The sequence below is a fragment of the Anomaloglossus baeobatrachus genome, chromosome 1 (genome assembly GCF_048569485.1).
Source record: "Anomaloglossus baeobatrachus isolate aAnoBae1 chromosome 1, aAnoBae1.hap1, whole genome shotgun sequence".
NCBI lineage: Eukaryota > Metazoa > Chordata > Amphibia > Anura > Aromobatidae > Anomaloglossus > Anomaloglossus baeobatrachus.
In genome coordinates, this window is record NC_134353.1 from 463,046,330 (window position 1) to 463,063,887 (window position 17,558).

Sequence of the window (17,558 nt, forward strand, 5' to 3'; positions counted from 1 at the left end):
GAGTGACAATTACTGAGAAGTGTTACGCTCACCGAGGAGCGGCGAACGTCCGGAGGTGGACCCACTGGACCGTGCACCGGACTCCCCTGAGAAGACGGCCAGCAGCGAACCCCTATACAGGGACTGTGCGGCGCCTCCCCAGAAGGCCTAAATGCACGGCAGCCAGGGACCGGAGGTAGGAGTCTCTGTACGGCCGGGCGTGGCTCGGGTACGATGTCCGCGGCAGGCGGAACACGGAAGTGGCACCGGAGATGTTTCACAGCAGGTGACGTCCACAGCCGGTACGGTACAGATAGTGTCCACGGCAGGTATGGCACGGTGACGTCCACGGTAGGAATGGGTGGTGACGTCCACAGCCGGAATGGTATGGATGGCACTACGGTGAGACACAGGATTAGAATCAGGAACAAATGTACGGATCATAAACAATAGCATAAACAGATTAGGACACTGGCAATGCACTAATAGAGGCGTTGCTCGGGCGCCTGCTGCCGGGGGAAGTGAACTTAAATACCTATTAGGCAGCAGGTGACCTCTGAGATCACTTCCAGGATTTGGGGCATGCCACTTTAAGAAAGGGGGCGTGGCCTCGCACGCAGCCTAGAATAACCTACAGCAATTCTGTGTGAGGAGGAAACTGCAGCAGGCCTAGGAGTGGGAGCAACGTCTGCAGAGCCCTGGGGCCGGTAAGTGGAAGGCCTTCTCTGCCTGGGAGTGGGGGCAGGAGTGCATGTGGGAGCCATGCTGAGACTGGGCAGATGTGAGGGAGAGCTCCCCCCCCGGGGTCTGGTGGGACCAGGCGTTACAAGAAGTTTGACACTATCAGACACTGCTGACTGACATGTATTATTCACTAGACTTGTGCGTTTATCCAAGTTTGTGCAAAACGCACACAAGTTCACCTGTACGCTGCCACCGACAGCCACACACGTGCGGTTTTTAAATGCAAGCACGGACGCACTAAGAACCTAACAGGTTTTTAGGAGCGACAATTACTGAGAAGTTTGACACTATCAGACACTGCTGACGTGTATTATTCACTAGACTTGTGCGTTATATACTAGTTTGTGCAAAACGCACACAAGTGCACCTGTACGCTGCCACCGACAGGCACACACGTGCGTTTTTTAAATGCAAGCACGGACGCACTAAGAACCTAACAGGTTTTAAGGAGCGACAATTACTGAGAAGTTTGACACTATCAGACACTGCTGACGTGTATTATTCACTAGACTTGTGCGTTTATCCAAGTTTGTGCAAAACGCACACAAGTGCACCTGTACGCTGCCACCAACAGGCACACACGTGCGGTTTTTAAATGCAAGCACGGACGCACTAAGAACCTAACAGGTTTTTAGGAGCGACAATTACTGAGAAGTTTGACACTATCAGACACTGCTGACGTGTATTATTCACTAGACTTGTGCGTTATATACTAGTTTGTGCAAAACGCACACAAGTGCACCTGTACGCTGCCACCGACAGGCACACACGTGCGTTTTTTAAATGCAAGCACGGACGCACTAAGAACCTAACAGGTTTTAAGGAGCGACAATTACTGAGAAGTTTGACACTATCAGACACTGCTGACGTGTATTATTCACTAGACTTGTGCGTTTATCCAAGTTTGTGCAAAACGCACACAAGTGCACCTGTACGCTGCCACCGACAGGCACACACGTGCGGTTTTTAAATGCAAGCACGGACGCACTAAGAACCTAACAGGTTTTTAGGAGCGACAATTACTGAGAAGTTTGACACTATCAGACACTGCTGACGTGTATTATTCACTAGACTTGTGCGTTATATACTAGTTTGTGCAAAACGCACACAAGTGCACCTGTACGCTGCCACCGACAGGCACACACGTGCGTTTTTTAAATGCAAGCACGGACGCACTAAGAACCTAACAGGTTTTAAGGAGCGACAATTACTGAGAAGTTTGACACTATCAGACACTGCTGACGTGTATTATTCACTAGACTTGTGCGTTATATCCTAGTTTGTGCAAAACGCACACAAGTGCACCTGTACGCTGCCACCGACAGGCACACACGTGCAGTTTTTAAATGCAAGCACCGACGCACTAAGAACCTAACAGGTTTTTAGGAGTGACAATTACTGAGACGTTTGACACTATCAGACTCTGCTGACTGACGTGTATTATTCACTAGACTTGTGCGTTTATCCAAGTTTGTGCAAAACGCACACAAGTGCACCTGTACGCTGCCACCGACAGGCACACACGTGCAGTTTTTAAATGCAAGCACCGACGCACTAAGAACCTAACAGGTTTTTAGGAGTGACAATTACTGAGACGTTTGACACTATCAGACACTGCTGACTGACGTGTATTATTCACTAGACTTGTGCGTTTATCCAAGTTTGTGCAAAACGCACACAAGTGCACCTGTACGCTGCCACCGACAGGCACACACGTGCGGTTTTTAAATGCAAGCACGGACGCACTAAGAACCTAACAGGTTTTTAGGAGCGACAATTATTGAGAAGTTTGACACTATCAGACACTGCTGACGTGTATTATTCACTAGACTTGTGCGTTATATCCAAGTTTGTGCAAAACGCACACAAGTGCACCTGTACGCTGCCACCGACAGGCACACACGTGCGTTTTTTAAATGCAAGCACGGACGCACTAAGAACCTAACAGGTTTTAAGGAGCGACAATTACTGAGAAGTTTGACACTATCAGACACTGCTGACGTGTATTATTCACTAGACTTGTGCGTTTATCCAAGTTTGTGCAAAACGCACACAAGTGCACCTGTACGCTGCCACCGACAGGCACACACGTGCGGTTTTTAAATGCAAGCACGGACGCACTAAGAACCTAACAGGTTTTTAGGAGCGACAATTACTGAGAAGTTTGACACTATCAGACAATGCTGACGTGTATTATTCACTAGACTTGTGCGTTATATACTAGTTTGTGCAAAACGCACACAAGTGCACCTGTACGCAGCCACCGACAGGCACACACGTGCGTTTTTTAAATGCAAGCACGGACGCACTAAGAACCTAACAGGTTTTAAGGAGCGACAATTACTGAGAAGTTTGACACTATCAGACACTGCTGACGTGTATTATTCACTATACTTGTGCGTTATATCCAAGTTTGTGCAAAACGCACACACGTGCACCTGTACGCTGCCACCGACAGGCACACACGTGCAGTTTTTAAATGCAAGCACCGACGCACTAAGAACCTAACAGGTTTTTAGGAATGACAATTACTGAGAAGTTTGACACTATGAGACACTGCTGACTGACGTGTATTATTCACTAGACTTGTGCGTTTATCCAAATTTGTGCAAAACGCACACAAGTGCACCTGTACGCTGCCACCGACAGGCACACACGTGCGGTTTTTAAATGCAAGCACGGACGCACTAAGAACCTAACAGGTTTTAAGGAGCGACAATTACTGAGAAGTTTGACACTATCAGACACTGCTGACGTGTATTATTCACTAGACTTGTGCGTTTATCCAAGTTTGTGCAAAACGCACACAAGTGCACCTGTACGCTGCCACCGACAGGCACACACGTGCGGTTTTTAAATGCAAGCACGGACGCACTAAGAACCTAACAGGTTTTTAGGAGCGACAATTACTGAGAAGTTTGACACTATCAGACACTGCTGACGTGTATTATTCACTAGACTTGTGCGTTATATACTAGTTTGTGCAAAACGCACACAAGTGCACCTGTACGCTGCCACCGACAGGCACACACGTGCGTTTTTTAAATGCAAGCACGGACGCACTAAGAACCTAACAGGTTTTAAGGAGCGACAATTACTGAGAAGTTTGACACTATCAGACACTGCTGACGTGTATTATTCACTAGACTTGTGCGTTATATCCTAGTTTGTGCAAAACGCACACAATTGCACCTGTACGCTGCCACCGACAGGCACACACGTGCAGTTTTTAAATGCAAGCACCGACGCACTAAGAACCTAACAGGTTTTTAGGAGTGACAATTACTGAGACGTTTGACACTATCAGACACTGCTGACTGACGTGTATTATTCACTAGACTTGTGCGTTTATCCAAGTTTGTGCAAAACGCACACAAGTGCACCTGTACGCTGCCACCGACAGGCACACACGTGCGGTTTTTAAATGCAAGCACGGACGCACTAAGAACCTAACAGGTTTTTAGGAGCGACAATTACTGAGAAGTTTGACACTATCAGACACTGCTGACGTGTATTATTCACTAGACTTGTGCGTTTATCCAAGTTTGTGCAAAACGCACACAAGTGCACCTGTACGCTGCCACCGACAGGCACACACGTGCGGTTTTTAAATGCAAGCACGGACGCACTAAGAACCTAACAGGTTTTAAGGAGCGACAATTACTGAGAAGTTTGACACTATCAGACACTGCTGACGTGTATTATTCACTAGACTTGTGTGTTTATCCAAGTTTGTGCAAAACGCACACAAGTGCACCTGTACGCTGCCACCGACAGGCACACACGTGCGGTTTTTAAATGCAAGCATGGACGCACTAAGAACCTAACAGGTTTTTAGGAGCAACAATTACTGAGAAGTTTGACACTATCAGACACTGCTGACGTGTATTATTCACTAGACTTGTGCGTTATATACTAGTTTGTGCAAAACGCACACAAGTGCACCTGTACGCTGCCACCGACAGGCACACACGTGCGTTTTTTAAATGCAAGCACGGACGCACTAAGAACCTAACAGGTTTTAAGGAGCGACAATTACTGAGAAGTTTGACACTATCAGACACTGCTGACGTGTATTATTCACTAGACTTGTGCGTTATATCCTAGTTTGTGCAAAACGCACACAATTACACCTGTACGCTGCCACCGACAGGCACACACGTGCAGTTTTTAAATGCAAGCACCGACGCACTAAGAACCTAACAGGTTTTTAGGAGTGACAATTACTGAGACGTTTGACACTATCAGACACTGCTGACTGACGTGTATTATTCACTAGACTTGTGCGTTTATCCAAGTTTGTGCAAAACGCACACAAGTGCACCTGTACGCTGCCACCGACAGGCACACACGTGCGGTTTTTAAATGCAAGCACGGACGCACTAAGAACCTAACAGGTTTTTAGGAGCGACAATTACTGAGAAGTTTGACACTATCAGACACTGCTGACGTGTATTATTCACTAGACTTGTGCGTTATATCCAAGTTTGTGCAAAACGCACACAAGTGCACCTGTACGCTGCCACCGACAGGCACACACGTGCGTTTTTTAAATGCAAGCACGGACGCACTAAGAACCTAACAGGTTTTAAGGAGCGACAATTACTGAGAAGTTTGACACTATCAGACACTGCTGACGTGTATTATTCACTAGACTTGTGCGTTATATCCAAGTTTGTGCAAAACGCACACAAGTGCACCTGTACGCTGCCACCGACAGGCACACACGTGCGTTTTTTAAATGCAAGCACGGACGCACTAAGAACCTAACAGGTTTTAAGGAGCGACAATTACTGAGAAGTTTGACACTATCAGACACTGCTGACGTGTATTATTCACTAGACTTGTGCGTTATATACTAGTTTGTGCAAAACGCACACAAGTGCACCTGTACGCTGCCACCGACAGGCACACACGTGCGTTTTTTAAATGCAAGCACGGACGCACTAAGAACCTAACAGGTTATAAGGAGCGACAATTACTGAGAAGTTTGACACTATCAGCCACTGCTGACGTGTATTATTCACTAGACTTGTGCGTTATATACTAGTTTGTGCAAAATGCACACAAGTGCACCTGTACGCTGCCACCGACAGGCACACACGTGTGTTTTTTAAATGCAAGCACGGACGCACTAAGAACCTAACAGGTTTTAAGGAGCGACAATTACTGAGAAGTTTGACACTATCAGACACTGCTGACGTGTATTATTCACTAGACTTGTGCGTTATATACTAGTTTGTGCAAAATGCACACAAGTGCACCTGTACGCTGCCACCGACAGGCACACACGTGCGTTTTTTAAATGCAAGCACGGACGCACTAAGAACCTAACAGGTTTTAAGGAGCGACAATTACTGAGAAGTTTGACACTATCAGACACTGCTGACGTGTATTATTCACTAGACTTGTGCGTTATATCCTAGTTTGTGCAAAACGCACACAAGTGCACCTGTACGCTGCCACCGACAGGCACACACGTGCAGTTTTTAAATGCAAGCACCGACGCACTAAGAACCTAACAGGTTTTTAGGAGTGACAATTACTGAGACGTTTGACACTATCAGACACTGCTGACTGACGTGTATTATTCACTAGACTTGTGCGTTTATCCAAGTTTGTGCAAAACGCACACAAGTGCACCTGTACGCTGCCACCGACAGGCACACACGTGCAGTTTTTAAATGCAAGCACCGACGCACTAAGAACCTAACAGGTTTTTAGGAGTGACAATTACTGAGACGTTTGACACTATCAGACACTGCTGACTGACGTGTATTATTCACTAGACTTGTGCGTTTATCCAAGTTTGTGCAAAACGCACACAAGTGCACCTGTACGCTGCCACCGACAGGCACACACGTGCGGTTTTTAAATGCAAGCACGGACGCACTAAGAACCTAACAGGTTTTTAGGAGCGACAATTACTGAGAAGTTTGACACTATCAGACACTGCTGACGTGTATTATTCACTAGACTTGTGCGTTATATCCAAGTTTGTGCAAAACGCACACAAGTGCACCTGTACGCTGCCACCGACAGGCACACACGTGCGTTTTTTAAATGCAAGCACGGACGCACTAAGAACCTAACAGGTTTTAAGGAGCGACAATTACTGAGAAGTTTGACACTATCAGACACTGCTGACGTGTATTATTCACTAGACTTGTGCGTTTATCCAAGTTTGTGCAAAACGCACACAAGTGCACCTGTACGCTGCCACCGACAGGCACACACGTGCGGTTTTTAAATGCAAGCACCGACGCACTAAGAACCTAACAGGTTTTTAGGAATGACAATTACTGAGAAGTTTGACACTATGAGACACTGCTGACTGACGTGTATTATTCTGTAGACTTGTGCGTTTATCCAAATTTGTGCAAAACGCACACAAGTGCACCTGTACGCTGCCACCGACAGGCACACACGTGCGGTTTTTAAATGCAAGCACGGACGCACTAAGAACCTAACAGGTTTTAAGGAGCGACAATTACTGAGAAGTTTGACACTATCAGACACTGCTGACGTGTATTATTCACTAGACTTGTGCGTTTATCCAAGTTTGTGCAAAACGCACACAAGTGCACCTGTACGCTGCCACCGACAGGCACACACGTGCGGTTTTTAAATGCAAGCATGGACGCAATAAGAACCTAACAGGTTTTTAGGAGCGACAATTACTGAGAAGTTTGACACTATCAGACACTGCTGACGTGTATTATTCACTAGACTTGTGCGTTATATACTAGTTTGTGCAAAACGCACACAAGTGCACCTGTACGCTGCCACCGACAGGCACACACGTGCGTTTTTTAAATGCAAGCACGGACGCACTAAGAACCTAACAGGTTTTAAGGAGCGACAATTACTGAGAAGTTTGACACTATCAGACACTGCTGACGTGTATTATTCACTAGACTTGTGCGTTATATCCTAGTTTGTGCAAAACGCACACAATTACACCTGTACGCTGCCACCGACAGGCACACACGTGCAGTTTTTAAATGCAAGCACCGACGCACTAAGAACCTAACAGGTTTTTAGGAGTGACAATTACTGAGACGTTTGACACTATCAGACACTGCTGACTGACGTGTATTATTCACTAGACTTGTGCGTTTATCCAAGTTTGTGCAAAACGCACACAAGTGCACCTGTACGCTGCCACCGACAGGCACACACGTGCGGTTTTTAAATGCAAGCACGGACGCACTAAGAACCTAACAGGTTTTTAGGAGCGACAATTACTGTGAAGTTTGACACTATCAGACACTGCTGACGTGTATTAATCACTAGACTTGTGCGTTATATCCAAGTTTGTGCAAAACGCACACAAGTGCACCTGTACGCTGCCACCGACAGGCACACACGTGCGTTTTTTAAATGCAAGCACGGACGCACTAAGAACCTAACAGGTTTTAAGGAGCGACAATTACTGAGAAGTTTGACACTATCAGACACTGCTGACGTGTATTATTCACTAGACTTGTGCGTTTATCCAAGTTTGTGCAAAACGCACACAAGTGCACCTGTACGCTGCCACCGACAGGCACACACGTGCGGTTTTTAAATGCAAGCACGGACGCACTAAGAACCTAACAGGTTTTTAGGAGCGACAATTACTGAAAAGTTTGACACTATCAGACACTGCTGACGTGTATTATTCACTAGACTTGTGCGTTATATACTAGTTTGTGCAAAACGCACACAAGTGCACCTGTACGCTGCCACCGACAGGCACACACATGCGTTTTTTAAATGCAAGCACGGACGCACTAAGAACCTAACAGGTTTTAAGGAGCGACAATTACTGAGAAGTTTGACACTATCAGACACTGCTGACGTGTATTATTCACTAGACTTGTGCGTTTATCCAAGTTTGTGCAAAACGCACACAAGTGCACCTGTACGCTGCCACCGACAGGCACACACGTGCGGTTTTTAAATGCAAGCACGGACGCACTAAGAACCTAACAGGTTTTTAGGAGCGACAATTACTGTGAAGTTTGACACTATCAGACACTGCTGACGTGTATTATTCACTAGACTTGTGCGTTATATACTAGTTTGTGCAAAACGCACACAAGTGCACCTGTACGCTGCCACCGACAGGCACACACGTGCGTTTTTTAAATGCAAGCACGGACGCACTAAGAACCTAACAGGTTTTAAGGAGCGACAATTACTGAGAAGTTTGACACTATCAGCCACTGCTGACGTGTATTATTCACTAGACTTGTGCGTTATATACTAGTTTGTGCAAAATGCACACAAGTGCACCTGTACGCTGCCACCGACAGGCACACACGTGCGTTTTTTAAATGCAAGCACGGACGCACTAAGAACCTAACAGGTTTTAAGGAGCGACAATTACTGAGAAGTTTGACACTATCAGACACTGCTGACGTGTATTATTCACTAGACTTGTGCGTTATATACTAGTTTGTGCAAAATGCACACAAGTGCACCTGTACGCTGCCACCGACAGGCACACACGTGCGTTTTTTAAATGCAAGCACGGACGCACTAAGAACCTAACAGGTTTTAAGGAGCGACAATTACTGAGAAGTTTGACACTATCAGACACTGCTGACGTGTATTATTCACTAGACTTGTGCGTTATATCCTAGTTTGTGCAAAACGCACACAAGTGCACCTGTACGCTGCCACCGACAGGCACACACGTGCAGTTTTTAAATGCAAGCACCGACGCACTAAGAACCTAACAGGTTTTTAGGAGTGACAATTACTGAGACGTTTGACACTATCAGACACTGCTGACTGACGTGTATTATTCACTAGACTTGTGCGTTTATCCAAGTTTGTGCAAAACGCACACAAGTGCACCTGTACGCTGCCACCGACAGGCACACACGTGCAGTTTTTAAATGCAAGCACCGACGCACTAAGAACCTAACAGGTTTTTAGGAGTGACAATTACTGAGACGTTTGACACTATCAGACACTGCTGACTGACGTGTATTATTCACTAGACTTGTGCGTTTATCCAAGTTTGTGCAAAACGCACACAAGTGCACCTGTACGCTGCCACCGACAGGCACACACGTGCGGTTTTTAAATGCAAGCACGGACGCACTAAGAACCTAACAGGTTTTTAGGAGCGACAATTACTGAGAAGTTTGACACTATCAGACACTGCTGACGTGTATTATTCACTAGACTTGTGCGTTATATCCAAGTTTGTGCAAAACGCACACAAGTGCACCTGTACGCTGCCACCGACAGGCACACACGTGCGTTTTTTAAATGCAAGCACGGACGCACTAAGAACCTAACAGGTTTTAAGGAGCGACAATTACTGAGAAGTTTGACACTATCAGACACTGCTGACGTGTATTATTCACTAGACTTGTGCGTTTATCCAAGTTTGTGCAAAACGCACACAAGTGCACCTGTACGCTGCCACCGACAGGCACACACGTGCGGTTTTTAAATGCAAGCACGGACGCACTAAGAACCTAACAGGTTTTAAGGAGCGACAATTACTGAGAAGTTTGACACTATCAGACAATGCTGACGTGTATTATTCACTAGACTTGTGCGTTATATACTAGTTTGTGCAAAACGCACACAAGTGCACCTGTACGCAGCCACCGACAGGCACACACGTGCGTTTTTTAAATGCAAGCACGGACGCACTAAGAACCTAACAGGTTTTAAGGAGCGACAATTACTGAGAAGTTTGACACTATCAGACACTGCTGACGTGTATTATTCACTATACTTGTGCGTTATATCCAAGTTTGTGCAAAACGCACACACGTGCACCTGTACGCTGCCACCGACAGGCACACACGTGCAGTTTTTAAATGCAAGCACCGACGCACTAAGAACCTAACAGGTTTTTAGGAATGACAATTACTGAGAAGTTTGACACTATGAGACACTGCTGACTGACGTGTATTATTCACTAGACTTGTGCGTTTATCCAAATTTGTGCAAAACGCACACAAGTGCACCTGTACGCTGCCACCGACAGGCACACACGTGCGGTTTTTAAATGCAAGCACGGACGCACTAAGAACCTAACAGGTTTTAAGGAGCGACAATTACTGAGAAGTTTGACACTATCAGACACTGCTGACGTGTATTATTCACTAGACTTGTGCGTTTATCCAAGTTTGTGCAAAACGCACACAAGTGCACCTGTACGCTGCCACCGACAGGCACACACGTGCGGTTTTTAAATGCAAGCACGGACGCACTAAGAACCTAACAGGTTTTTAGGAGCGACAATTACTGAGAAGTTTGACACTATCAGACACTGCTGACGTGTATTATTCACTAGACTTGTGCGTTATATCCTAGTTTGTGCAAAACGCACACAATTGCACCTGTACGCTGCCACCGACAGGCACACACGTGCAGTTTTTAAATGCAAGCACCGACGCACTAAGAACCTAACAGGTTTTTAGGAGTGACAATTACTGAGACGTTTGACACTATCAGACACTGCTGACTGACGTGTATTATTCACTAGACTTGTGCGTTTATCCAAGTTTGTGCAAAACGCACACAAGTGCACCTGTACGCTGCCACCGACAGGCACACACGTGCGGTTTTTAAATGCAAGCACGGACGCACTAAGAACCTAACAGGTTTTTAGGAGCGACAATTACTGAGAAGTTTGACACTATCAGACACTGCTGACGTGTATTATTCACTAGACTTGTGCGTTTATCCAAATTTGTGCAAAACGCACACAAGTGCACCTGTACGCTGCCACCGACAGGCACACACGTGCGGTTTTTAAATGCAAGCACGGACGCACTAAGAACCTAACAGGTTTTAAGGAGCGACAATTACTGAGAAGTTTGACACTATCAGACACTGCTGACGTGTATTATTCACTAGACTTGTGCGTTTATCCAAGTTTGTGCAAAACGCACACAAGTGCACCTGTACGCTGCCACCGACAGGCACACACGTGCGGTTTTTAAATGCAAGCACGGACGCACTAAGAACCTAACAGGTTTTTAGGAGCGACAATTACTGAGAAGTTTGACACTATCAGACACTGCTGACGTGTATTATTCACTAGACTTGTGCGTTATATCCTAGTTTGTGCAAAACGCACACAATTGCACCTGTACGCTGCCACCGACAGGCACACACGTGCAGTTTTTAAATGCAAGCACCGACGCACTAAGAACCTAACAGGTTTTTAGGAGTGACAATTACTGAGACGTTTGACACTATCAGACACTGCTGACTGACGTGTATTATTCACTAGACTTGTGCGTTTATCCAAGTTTGTGCAAAACGCACACAAGTGCACCTGTACGCTGCCACCGACAGGCACACACGTGCGGTTTTTAAATGCAAGCACGGACGCACTAAGAACCTAACAGGTTTTTAGGAGCGACAATTACTGAGAAGTTTGACACTATCAGACACTGCTGACGTGTATTATTCACTAGACTTGTGCGTTTATCCAAATTTGTGCAAAACGCACACAAGTGCACCTGTACGCTGCCACCGACAGGCACACACGTGCGGTTTTTAAATGCAAGCACGGACGCACTAAGAACCTAACAGGTTTTAAGGAGCGACAATTACTGAGAAGTTTGACACTATCAGACACTGCTGACGTGTATTATTCACTAGACTTGTGCGTTTATCCAAGTTTGTGCAAAACGCACACAAGTGCACCTGTACGCTGCCACCGACAGGCACACACGTGCGGTTTTTAAATGCAAGCACGGACGCACTAAGAACCTAACAGGTTTTTAGGAGCGACAATTACTGAGAAGTTTGACACTATCAGACACTGCTGACGTGTATTATTCACTAGACTTGTGCGTTATATCCTAGTTTGTGCAAAACGCACACAATTGCACCTGTACGCTGCCACCGACAGGCACACACGTGCAGTTTTTAAATGCAAGCACCGACGCACTAAGAACCTAACAGGTTTTTAGGAGTGACAATTACTGAGACGTTTGACACTATCAGACACTGCTGACTGACGTGTATTATTCACTAGACTTGTGCGTTTATCCAAGTTTGTGCAAAACGCACACAAGTGCACCTGTACGCTGCCACCGACAGGCACACACGTGCGGTTTTTAAATGCAAGCACGGACGCACTAAGAACCTAACAGGTTTTTAGGAGCGACAATTACTGAGAAGTTTGACACTATCAGACACTGCTGACGTGTATTATTCACTAGACTTGTGCGTTATATCCAAGTTTGTGCAAAACGCACACAAGTGCACCTGTACGCTGCCACCGACAGGCACACACGTGCGTTTTTTAAATGCAAGCACGGACGCACTAAGAACCTAACAGGTTTTAAGGAGCGACAATTACTGAGAAGTTTGACACTATCAGACACTGCTGACGTGTATTATTCACTAGACTTGTGCGTTTATCCAAGTTTGTGCAAAACGCACACAAGTGCACCTGTACGCTGCCACCGACAGGCACACACGTGCGGTTTTTAAATGCAAGCACCGACGCACTAAGAACCTAACAGGTTTTTAGGAATGACAATTACTGAGAAGTTTGACACTATGAGACACTGCTGACTGACGTGTATTATTCACTAGACTTGTGCGTTTATCCAAATTTGTGCAAAACGCACACAAGTGCACCTGTACGCTGCCACCGACAGGCACACACGTGCGGTTTTTAAATGCAAGCACGGACGCACTAAGAACCTAACAGGTTTTAAGGAGCGACAATTACTGAGAAGTTTGACACTATCAGACACTGCTGACGTGTATTATTCACTAGACTTGTGCGTTTATCCAAGTTTGTGCAAAACGCACACAAGTGCACCTGTACGCTGCCACCGACAGGCACACACGTGCGGTTTTTAAATGCAAGCACGGATGCACTAAGAACCTAACAGGTTTTTAGGAGCGACAATTACTGAGAAGTTTGACACTATCAGACACTGCTGACGTGTATTATTCACTAGACTTGTGCGTTTATCCAAGTTTGTGCAAAACGCACACAAGTGCACCTGTACGCTGCCACCGACAGGCACACACGTGCGGTTTTTAAATGCAAGCACGGACGCACTAAGAACCTAACAGGTTTTTAGGAGCGACAATTACTGAGAAGTTTGACACTATCAGACACTGCTGACGTGTATTATTCACTAGACTTGTGCGTTATATCCAAGTTTGTGCAAAACGCACACAAGTGCACCTGTACGCTGCCACCGACAGGCACACACGTGCGTTTTTTAAATGCAAGCACGGACGCACTAAGAACCTAACAGGTTTTAAGGAGCGACAATTACTGAGAAGTTTGACACTATCAGACACTGCTGACGTGTATTATTCACTAGACTTGTGCGTTTATCCAAGTTTGTGCAAAACGCACACAAGTGCACCTGTACGCTGCCACCGACAGGCACACACGTGCGGTTTTTAAATGCAAGCACGGACGCACTAAGAACCTAACAGGTTTTTAGGAGCGACAATTACTGAGAAGTTTGACACTATCAGACAATGCTGACGTGTATTATTCACTAGACTTGTGCGTTATATACTAGTTTGTGCAAAACGCACACAAGTGCACCTGTACGCTGCCACCGACAGGCACACACGTGCGTTTTTTAAATGCAAGCACGGACGCACTAAGAACCTAACAGGTTTTAAGGAGCGACAATTACTGAGAAGTTTGACACTATCAGACACTGCTGACGTGTATTATTCACTAGACTTGTGCGTTATATCCTAGTTTGTGCAAAACGCACACAAGTGCACCTGTACGCTGCCACCGACAGGCACACACGTGCAGTTTTTAAATGCAAGCACCGACGCACTAAGAACCTAACAGGTTTTTAGGAGTGACAATTACTGAGACGTTTGACACTATCAGACACTGCTGACTGACGTGTATTATTCACTAGACTTGTGCGTTTATCCAAGTTTGTGCAAAACGCACACAAGTGCACCTGTACGCTGCCACCGACAGGCACACACGTGCAGTTTTTAAATGCAAGCACCGACGCACTAAGAACCTAACAGGTTTTTAGGAGTGACAATTACTGAGACGTTTGACACTATCAGACACTGCTGACTGACGTGTATTATTCACTAGACTTGTGCGTTTATCCAAGTTTGTGCAAAACGCACACAAGTGCACCTGTACGCTGCCACCGACAGGCACACACGTGCAGTTTTTAAATGCAAGCACGGACGCACTAAGAACCTAACAGGTTTTTAGGAGCGACAATTACTGAGAAGTTTGACACTATCAGACACTGCTGACGTGTATTATTCACTAGACTTGTGCGTTTATCCAAGTTTGTGCAAAACGCACACAAGTGCACCTGTACGCTGCCACCGACAGGCACACACGTGCGGTTTTTAAATGCAAGCACGGACGCACTAAGAACCTAACAGGTTTTTAGGAGCGACAATTACTGAGAAGTTTGACACTATGAGACACTGCTGACTGACGTGTATTATTCACTAGACTTGTGCGTTTATCCAAATTTGTGCAAAACGCACACAAGTGCACCTGTACGCTGCCACCGACAGGCACACACGTGCGGTTTTTAAATGCAAGCACGGACGCACTAAGGACCTAACAGGTTTTAAGGAGCGACAATTACTGAGAAGTTTGACACTATCAGACACTGCTGACGTGTATTATTCACTAGACTTGTGCGTTTATCCAAGTTTGTGCAAAACGCACACAAGTGCACCTGTACGCTGCCACCGACAGGCACACACGTGCGGTTTTTAAATGCAAGCACGGACGCACTAAGAACCTAACAGGTTTTTAGGAGCGACAATTACTGAGAAGTTTGACACTATCAGACACTGCTGACGTGTATTATTCACTAGACTTGTGCGTTATATACTAGTTTGTGCAAAACGCACACAAGTGCACCTGTACGCTGCCACCGACAGGCACACACGTGCGTTTTTTAAATGCAAGCACGGACGCACTAAGAACCTAACAGGTTTTAAGGAGCGACAATTACTGAGAAGTTTGACACTATCAGACACTGCTGACGTGTATTATTCACTAGACTTGTGCGTTATATCCTAGTTTGTGCAAAACGCACACAATTGCACCTGTACGCTGCCACCGACAGGCACACACGTGCAGTTTTTAAATGCAAGCACCGACGCACTAAGAACCTAACAGGTTTTTAGGAGTGACAATTACTGAGACGTTTGACACTATCAGACACTGCTGACTGACGTGTATTATTCACTAGACTTGTGCGTTTATCCAAGTTTGTGCAAAACGCACACAAGTGCACCTGTACGCTGCCACCGACAGGCACACACGTGCGTTTTTTAAATGCAAGCACGGACGCACTAAGAACCTAACAGGTTTTAAGGAGCGACAATTACTGAGAAGTTTGACACTATCAGACACTGCTGACGTGTATTATTCACTAGACTTGTGCGTTTATCCAAGTTTGTGCAAAACGCACACAAGTGCACCTGTACGCTGCCACCGACAGGCACACACGTGCGGTTTTTAAATGCAAGCACGGACGCACTAAGAACCTAACAGGTTTTTAGGAGCGACAATTACTGAGAAGTTTGACACTATCAGACAATGCTGACGTGTATTATTCACTAGACTTGTGCGTTATATACTAGTTTGTGCAAAACGCACACAAGTGCACCTGTACGCTGCCACCGACAGGCACACACGTGCGTTTTTTAAATGCAAGCACGGACGCACTAAGAACCTAACAGGTTTTAAGGAGCGACAATTACTGAGAAGTTTGACACTATCAGACACTGCTGACGTGTATTATTCACTATACTTGTGCGTTATATCCAAGTTTGTGCAAAACGCACACACGTGCACCTGTACGCTGCCACCGACAGGCACACACGTGCAGTTTTTAAATGCAAGCACCGACGCACTAAGAACCTAACAGGTTTTTAGGAATGACAATTACTGAGAAGTTTGACACTATGAGACACTGCTGACTGATGTGTATTATTCACTAGACTTGTGCGTTTATCCAAATTTGTGCAAAACGCACACAAGTGCACCTGTACGCTGCCACCGACAGGCACACACGTGCGGTTTTTAAATGCAAGCACGGACGCACTAAGAACCTAACAGGTTTTTAGGAGCGACAATTACTGAGAAGTTTGACACTATCAGACACTGCTGACGTGTATTATTCACTAGACTTGTGCTTTATTGTCACGCTCCCTGGTGCCCGTGCCACGCTTCCCGGCTCCCGTGTCCCGCTGCCCAGCTCCCGTGTCCCGCTCCCCGGTCCCTCGTTCCACAGCCTCCATGCTCCCTCACCTGCGTCCTCCAGGCGACCCGGTCCCCGCTCCCAGCGCCCGTCTGCGACGCTGAGCTATCCCGGCATTCCTGCCTCCTGTGCACCGCTTCCTGCTCTGGCTTCTGGCACCCGGGCCTCGCGCATGTGCGTTAGGGCGCGTGGTCATTGACCCTCTCTTAAAGGGCCAGCGTCCTCCAACAGGATATTGAAGACTCAGGTACAGGGTATAAAGGGGGTTCCTTTCCAAGTGGGCGGGGCCTGTTCTTCGTGTTTAGCAAGCTAGGAGTCAGGTCCCCCTGTGCCTTGTTCTGTATTGACTGTCTTGTAGAGCCGCCCTTGCCTCGCCAACTGGTCCTGACCACGACGGTTCCAGAATTCGCTCGGTGACTGCCCGCCACCTCTTCAGAGCCACTAGTCCCCGATCCGTGTGGTGACCGTTCCCCTCTCTCAGCCGGTTCCGGATTCTACCTAACATCATCCCGGCCTCCGAACCTGAGCCTCGCCACCCGGACTACCTTCAGAGACTCTGTGGTCCCAGTGGACTTCTTCCGTCTGAACGAAATGTCATGCTACCCGTAG

General features: G+C 46.5%; 1 protein-coding gene across 1 annotated transcript in view; it reads left to right on the top strand.

The window, feature by feature from the left end:
• Positions 1 to 629: 629 nt before the first annotated feature.
• The window catches only part of LOC142294904 (uncharacterized), a 65,311-nt gene continuing 48,382 nt past the window's right edge, over positions 630 to 17,558 (top strand). Inside the window, exon 1 of the mRNA XM_075337971.1 lies at positions 630 to 686. The gene's annotated coding sequence lies outside the window, so the exon portion shown is untranslated. The remainder of the gene's footprint in view (positions 687 to 17,558) is intronic.